Genomic DNA, 9,371 nt, shown 5'->3' on the forward strand with positions numbered 1-9,371 from the left:
TCCCTCCGTCCATGATTGAATTCTCATAGTTGACAGGTTCGAGTTTTAAAAAATTATTTGACTTTATGAAAAAAGTGGATAGTAAATGTTAATGGAGTGTGAGTCCTACTTTTATATATTAGTTTTATAATAAAATGTGAGTAGAATGAGGTAATGGAATGTGTGATCCACTTACTAAAAATAATAAAGGTGAAATTAGATATTTATTGGTAAATGGAGGAAAAAGGAAAAATGGAACATTTAATTAGGAGTGGCGAAACAGGTTACCTACAGGTATCCATACCCGTACCCGATTTTGGCCAAATTTGTTGTCTCAATACCAGCACGCAATATAACGGGATTACCTGATTGACAAACACAGATTTTGCATGTAAGGGCTAGATTTGACTCGTTTTAAATGTCAATCATGCAAATTATGTTATTAAATTGCATATGTTATACATTTGGTATTTTTGATGTGTTTGTTGATAAATGATAGAAAAAGATAGTAGAAAAAGGGTGCAAAAAAGCCAAGGTGTAGCAGCCTCTGTTCGAGCCCATTCTTCCAGCAAGTTTGAAGTCCAATCAGTGATTAATGAATATCATTCTCCTCGTCTTCGAAAGAGCTTCGTGTGGATACCTTGAACGTCTTAATCGGAGTTCTGTGGAGAAAGTTATGACTATTTTACGAATATTGTGTAGTGCAGCCAAAGCTGACAGAAATTAGGCGGAAATTCAAGGAATGGAGAAATTATTGCCCAAATCCCTTCTTTTAATTGCAGGATTCGAAAATATTATATTTTGAATTAATTGGAGGATACTTTTTTCCATTCTAAATCTTTTTCTAGCTTATAAATATTCATAACCTAAATTATAATCTTCATCTCAGAATCTCCAATCCTTCCCCCCTCTACACATTATTCCATTCCATCTTCCATGCATAATTCATTCATTTTTCATTGGAACGGAGCTCTGCAAATCCAGCCAAGAGAAGACTGAAGATTGAAGATTCAACCTTGAGTTTTATCAATTTCTTTCATGTCTAGTACTTTTATTTTTATTTGTACTACTTGTCTATGAGTAGTTGAACCTCCTTTATAGATTTTTTTGGTGAAAACTATTATGAACATGTTTTGATTTATTGAATTGAACCTTTTCCTAGCTCTTGTGATTGTTTTGCTTGTTTTAGTGCTTTTATTGTTCTTTTGTCTGGCCAACTTTAGAACTATGTCCGTTTAACTAGAATTGAGAGATAACTAGTTTTACGTGGTAAAAGAAACGAGTGCAACACATAGGTTTATCTGCACTCGAAAGAGGGGACCCTTTGTGAGGGCTTGAGTTTTAGGAACTTAAGGAGTTAGAATCTAATATATTGGAATGAGACTTTGATAGTTAGAGTCTAATCTACTGGATAGGTGCACTCGAGAGAGGGCTTATCCTAGAATCGCGACTTTCCTAATAATCCTAGGAACACATGAAGGTAAAGGTTCTTTGAGATTAATCATCACTAGGTCGTAGTAGTTAGATCCTAAAATTCTACGTTCTTTAGCCTGCTTTTTATTTTATTTTTAAACTTGTTTATCTATTCATGTCTAGTTTATAAAACCTAAACCCAAAACTCCGTGCCTCTAAATAGTATACGACGCTTAGTATATGATAGTCAGTTGCAATCTTATTCATGTGTTCGATATCCCGGTACTGACCTTTAGCTATACTAGATCTACCCTGTAAACTTGCAGATGTTTTTAGTGCTAATAAATAGTGCATCAAGTTTTTGGCGCCATTGCCGATGAGTATTATTGCTTTTAGCTGATATCGTAAAACGGTTGATAACACTAATTTAGAGTGTAATATTTTGTATACTTTTATTTTTGATTATTTCTTTTGGCGAGGGCTGCAATCTAAGTTGATCACCGAGGAGAGCACAGGGCACGAAAATAGATTATTCTATGCTCTAATAAGCTCCGTCGAGCTCGGATGAGGTAGAAATATACATGTGTTTTTTTATTAGATTGAGAATCTAAGCTAGTTTAGTTTTTTTTTCTTTCAGTACGTTTTTTTAAATTTTTTTTCTTGTTCGTTATTAGTTTGTCCATGGTAGTAATGTACGTAAATGTTTATATTTTTATGTTTTTCGTTTTTCTTAGTAAACCCTTAAAAATAATTTTTAAAAAAAACTTGAACTTTATCCCCTCCTTTTATATTTCATTTTCTCCATATAATTCATACACCCACACTTCAAGTTCACCTTACGTAATCAAAGTCCTTGAATTCTACCAATTATTCATGTGCTTAACTTCCAATTAACACAAAGGTACGTTCTCTTTTTAATTTCTGAGCTCTGATCTTGAATTCTTTCATTGAATGACTTTGTTGTTGATATATATTGGGAATTTGAATAGGAGTTTGATGGGTGATGATTTAATTGAGATTTATTCATGGTGAATTTGTGAGTATTGGGTTTCTGGATGAAATTATTGTTAGGTGTGCTTGTGTATGTTTGATCTTTGGTGGATGAAAAATTGAATATCACTTTGGTTTGATTGTTGATACACATATTTCATGTTCATAGCATTGCGAGGCTATTTTATCTTGCATGAATTGTGTACTTTTTTAGAGCATAAAATAATTTGCTTGATTTTGGTCTATTGTTGAAAATTTTGCAATTAATTGGGGGATAGAGAATATTATGGGGGATAAATAAAAAATGATCGTGTTAAGGTAGATAACTTGATTTGCATATTTTATGCCTTGATATGATTAAAGTTTGGGGGATTGCCACATATTATGCATTCTACTCTACTACAATTTTCTTCATTCTATGCTCACATTGCGAAATTGTAGGTACAAAAGGCATCCCAAAGGAATTCCCGAGAATAGGGGATAACTTATGAGCTTCAAAGAACGTCAAGCTAAAAGACGTTAACCAAGCGCTTGTTGGGAGACAACCCAACTGGTATTTTTTTTTCTCCATATTTATTTTTTTTTAATTTAATTTGTTTTCTTAGTTTACTCACATTCCTGCTGACTCTGCAAACTTATTCTTAACGTAGTTTAGAATAAGTTTGGGGGGATGAAGTGGTGGACCGCGAGTTTAGTTATTTTTTATTTTTATTTTATTTTATTTTTTAATAAACCCGAGGTGAACCTGTCATGAGCATAACATAGAAAACTTAGAAATACTCATGTTTAGGGACATCAGAACCAGTTGCCTATGATGAAAAGTTCGTTTATGTGTTGGTTGAGTTGACTTGATGCATTGATTTAAAGGTTTAGTGAAAAGGTGCATAAAAATTAATTGTTTGTTTGCGTTGAAACATGCTTGTACCTTGTGAGACTTGAGCCATAAATTTCTTTCTTGTGTGATTTATCTACATTTATGTATCTGTTTCTAGAACTTGCTCCTAATCTGCCTAAGTCTACATAGTGTTTAAATGATAAAATAGGACGTTAGACCATCCTTCTTAGCTACTTTCTATATCCAAATTATTGACCTTACTCAAAACATTTTTTCCCTAGTTAGCCACTTTGAGCCTTTAAAGTCTTTTTATTTGGAAGCTAAATAAAGGGGAATATCCATACACTCTTGGTGAATTTTAGTTTATATTTTGTGAAAAGAGTTGGAGAGATAAGGTAGAAAGAAAAGTAGTGTGCTTACTTGTGAAAGTGTCTAGACATCTGTGGTTTGAATAAGATATTTGGTTGTGCATAAAAAAAAAAGGATGTACAAAAGAAAAGAAATGAAAAGAAAAGAAAAAAAAAAATCAAAGGAATTTGGGAAGTGAGAAGAAATTTAGACAAATTCTAGAATTTGCTGAGATTCAAATTGTTGGTGGGGTGCTAAGTTTGATGTAGTAGAAATTGATCACTTTTGCTATGTTTTGGTTTAGACACTTTTTAGCCATATTTCCTTACCTTACCAAATAGCCTATTACTATAATTTTAAAAAAAGACCTTTCGGATTTTTTATTTTAATCGCATAAAGTAGAGGATGAATTAGACTTTGAGCAAACCTATGGTAACTTTGCATGTTGCATGATCTAAGAGCATGCACTTTTTCCAATATACACTTTGAGAATGAGTGATAAACGCACTTCTAAACACTTGTGAGCGCATGTACTTCAATGTGATCAATGCGCTAGTAATGAAAATGCACTAATAAGCTTTGCTTGATTTGATTTGTATTCTTGTCAAGCTCACGAAGACTATAGGTGCCCCTCGCAGTGGCGTTGCGCTATTGTGGCTATTGTACACCAGTCGCGAAAATGGCGCCACATTGGATGGTCTTAAATTCTATGAAATGAATTAGAATTTGACTATAGACTGTTGTACATGGATTTAGAGGCACTTTTTTCATAAGCAAATGAATATAAATTTAAAGATCGTGCTACAATGAGCTTGAATCAAAGACTCAGACATCATCCATCAACAATCACCCTGAATTTATGAGGGTGGCTGAAGATGGATTTATGTATTTATATGGATCTAGTGCCACCCTTTTCTTTATGGGGATAGTTGAAGATAGATTTAAGTTTGTTCTACCCTATACGCAAGGTGATTTTTCATAGTTTTTGTAATATCATTATTATAGTTGAGTATAACTAATGTTGTTTCAGGAAAAAATTTCCGGAAAAATTAAACAATATTGAATTTGTTAAAAATATGACAATATATATGACAAAAATTAAACAGTGTTATGGTTTCGAAATCAAGTCGAAATATGACAAAATATATATAGCATCTCAATCTACAAATGCGCGCCTATATTGAAAGTCATTATAAATGAATGAGATACATTGAACAATATTGAATCAATAAAAATAAGATACAAAAATATTTAACATTGAATCAGTGTGTATTCTAATTCTTTCAAATTAATTCAGTATCTCTCTCTTCAGTGTCACCTCTGCAGGCCAGCCAATACTTCCTTCTTTTCTACCTTCAAACAATACTGACTATACTCCGAAGAATAAGGCGAAGTGTGTTTGGCACAATACCGTCGGTCTAATTATACATAAATGAATTGTTCACAAAATATAGATTGTCCACTATATTCATATAAGGCCAATTGTGTAAAATATTATATTTGGAAAATATTGAGGATGTGATCAAATACTAGAAGAATAGTTCATTAAATATACTCCCATGCTACAGTAAAGAAAAAAACTTGCAGAGCTCTCCTCCATCTCAATGCTAGGTGATTTGCTAAGGATATTTCAAGGCTTCAAGCTTGGAGTGAGCCTCTAGAGTTTGTACATCAACATTATATTTCTAGTTCATAAATTTAATGACTTCGTCACGATAAACTCAATCCCAAAATCTTTGATCTTGGGAATTTACCATTTTACTACTACTATACCAGTACACTCGTAGATCACATTCATCGCACTTGTGCTCAATAATACTCCTCCTGTCATATAATAGGAGTCATATTTAATTTGGGCACAAATTTTAAGAAATGCAAAGAAAAGTGGATTGAATAAGTTAGTGGAATATGAGTCTCACTTATATATATTAGTTTTATAATAAAATGTGAATGAAATAAGTTGGTGCAGTGTTGGGCCTACTTACCATTTATGGTAAAAGTGAAATAGGACTCTTATTGTGAGGCGGATAAAAATGGTAAAATAGGACTCTTATCGTAGAACGTGGAAGTAATACTCATATCTTTCCGTTAAGGAAGAAAAACGTAAACAGTAACAAACATATGATTAGGATGTTCATGAATTTTAACACTATCAAATCTAAGGAGATTGAAGGATTAATACATGTTGATTAACAAAAGCAAATCAAAAGAAAAAGAAACAAAGCGTGTGGGGTATGCGAGTAGGGCTGTCGGTGGTCTCACATAAAGGGAATACTATTCACGCAAATGCGCGCCAGCCAATTTACTTTTCCATCTGATACTCATTTATTGAACACAAACACTCCTTTGAAAGGAACATGGAAATGACTGAGTGTAAAAATGAAAAAAACCTCTTAAAAACCTCTTAAAGTTACACCGTGACATTACATATCTAGTAATATTGTAAATGATATACAATAATATTATAAACACTACATGACAATCTATAGATTGTTGTATACATGTTGGATAATGCTGGCCGAGAAAATATTGTTATATACAGTGTTGTATATTGTTGGCCGAGATTTTTACACTTGAGCATTTTTTTTATTGCCACATGTATTCGTCCACGTGTATAAATGATTGGCTATGAATGGTGGTATGATGTTATTTTAAGAGGCGTTGTTATTTTAACGCACCCCACTGGGAAATAGTAGCAAATACTCCCTCCGTCCCAGAGAAGTTGGCATACTTTGAAAATGGCACGGGATTTTAGGAGGTTTTGTTTTGTGTGTTAAATGGAGAGAGAAAATATAATTTTTATATTCATGTGAGAGAGAACTTTTTCCAAAAAGGGAAATGTGACATCTTTTGTGGGACAAAATAAAAAGGAAAGTGTGCCATCTTTTGTGGGACGGAGGGAGTACTTATACTTCCTCCGTCTCATCTAAGATGACACACTTTTCTTTTTAGTTTGTTATAACTAAGATGACTCATTTCTAATTTTGGTAACTTTCTCTTTTAAATTAATATACCCAACTATTTTTTTCTCTTTCAATTAAATATTCAACTATCTTTTCTCTCCATTTAATACTTCTACACACCCATTCTCTTTCTAATTAAGTATAATAATCAACAACTCCTAAAATTCTGTGTCGACTAAAAAATGTGTCATCTTAGCTGGGACGGAGAAAGTATTATATTCTTCAACTATTCCATGCACTCAATATCTGTAGAAAGAGGTTTATTAACACGCTCTCAATGAGTGGGCATAAATAAACACCAGACTTCCGCACACACAACAAAGAGATAGGCAAAGGGTCTACTATTGTACTCCCTCCGTCCCAGATAATTTGAGACACTTTGATCTGGCACGGATTTTAAGAAATCTAATGGAGAGTGAGTTAAAAAAGTTGGTGGGATGTGGATCCTACTTTTAAAGTATTAGTTTTATATTAAAATGTGAGTAGGAATGAGTTAGTGGAATATGAGGTCCACTACCAAAAATAGTAAAAATGAAGTGAGACAAATTATATGGAACGGACTAAAATGGAATATTGAGATGAATTATCTAGAACAGAGGGAGTACTTGCTATGTAAAAAAAATTAGTCAGACTTCCGCACACACAACAAAGAGATAGGCAAAGGGTCTACTATTGTACTTACTATGTAAAAAAATTAGTCACTCACGAGTCACGCCTTTAAAATAATCTTGTAAGGAGAGAGTTATCCTAGATATATAGATGATACGTAATATATTACCAATTGACACGGGAGATTTTTCATAATATTTTCTTGCAAACCACCCACTGATTCGACTAACAATATACTCCCTCCGTCCCAGATTAAGAGTCACTTTTTGCCATAAAAGTCCATCCCAGTTTAAGAGTCATTTTTAGAATTTTTCATATTTGGTCATACAATTTTACCCCATTCTTCATTAAAATTACATAAAAATGCCATTATCTACATTAAAATAAATCAAAACAAAAATCAAAAGTCAAAAGGGATCCACCTTCAACCAGCTTCACCATCTCACTTCGTTTATTACACACTATACCATCTCACTTCAGTTATTACACACTTCAACTTTTTCTTAAAATTCGAATCATAACAATAAGTGACTCCAAATGTGGGACGGTAGGATTACAATCTAAGCCCTCTGATCATTCCAAACTTGACAGAAGTTGGCAATAAATGAAATGAAACCAAATATCTAACATATTCAAGGCACGAGTAGAAAAACATGGACTATATAGCTCATATAAATTTATAATCCATAAATCGAAATTTATTTGAGTTACACTGCATCAAATAGCAGCTTTCAAATCCTACATTATTGACTTGGAGGCAGATCGAATTAAATGCTCTTCACAGGAATACAATGATGGGTTGCCATCAAATATCATGCAGTTCAATTAATTAATTTTAAAGTATGATACAGTTGAATTAATATTTAAATCTTTAGAAAAGGTCAAATGTGCCAAATTAAAGATTGACGCGTCCCTTTAGCTAACCACTTCACAAAAACACGTGTAGCCAAGAAGTGATTGCTAAATGATAATCCCTCCATCGGATTTTTTTTTTCTTTTTTTATCTGTCCGAAAAAAAGTGTGGATTTTATTTTTATGGTAGATCGACCTTAGATTTTACCAACTCATTTCATTTAGTGTTATAAAATCAGTACATAAACATAATATTCATATTCAACTTACTTTTTTCAGCCATTTACTCCTTACAGAACTAAATAATTTATTAAAACTAGAGCAGAAAAAGAACTAGACTTTTATTATTAGATCAAATGAGTGTATTGGAAAGCACCTTTAGAGCATCTCTAAATGAATGAATAAATATAGAGGTAAAAAGAAACAATTATCATGTTTACCTCTTATTCATAAAAATTCATTTTTTATTGGGAAGAGATACTTAAGAAGGTATTATTTTGAAAATCTATCTTTACCTCTTAATACAAAAGGTAAAATGTTATTTTCTCCGTCCCAACTAAGTTGAGTCGTATTCCTTTTTGGGATATCCCAACTAAGTTGAGTAATTTTCTTTTTTTGATAAAAAAAAATATAAAATATTTAATCACTCTTTCTTTATTTCGTCACCTACTTTACTTTCTCTTTATCTTTCCTACTTCATCCGTCCACAAAAAATAGACAAGTTTTGTCATTTTGGTCTGTCCACAAAAAATAGACTAAGTTCAAAAAAGGAAAGTTTACAACCAATATTAACTCTACACATCATTCTAAATATGGACCTCACAATCCACTTACACTCATTTCACTATCTTTTCCCTCTCTCTCTCTTACTTTTCCTATCTCTCTCTTACTTTACCAATTATACATTAAAACTCGAATCATTCACAATCTTGTCTATTTTTCATAGACGGTGGAAGTACTTTATTCCTATCTCATATATTTTTCAACACAATTTTTTTAATTTTCGCACCCAAATGTTTTGGCTCAACTTAGTTGAGAACTTAGTTGAGACGAAGGGAGTAGTTATTTTTATTTGACTTTTAAATTTACCTTCTTCTCTTGTAGTTTATTACTTTTTAAGAAGGTATAATTACCTTTTTGAAAAAGGTAAAAGGGTAAAGAGAAATACATCTTCTCAGTTTACACCCCTTAAAAGGAGAGCATCTAAAAAAAAAGAAGTGAATAAAGCATATATATTTCTTATTCACCTTCTCAACATGTAAATAGACCTTTCTTAAAAAGTGTAAATGCAAACATGTAAATAAAAACAACTATCATAAATGTCTTTTGTGTGAATAAGTGGTAAATATAATTCTTCAAGATTGAAGAATGAATAATAACTT

The sequence above is a fragment of the Salvia hispanica genome, chromosome 3, assembly GCF_029641045.1.
Source record: "Salvia hispanica isolate PSC_SH4W2 chromosome 3, Shi_PSC_v1, whole genome shotgun sequence".
Lineage (NCBI taxonomy): Eukaryota > Viridiplantae > Streptophyta > Magnoliopsida > Lamiales > Lamiaceae > Salvia > Salvia hispanica.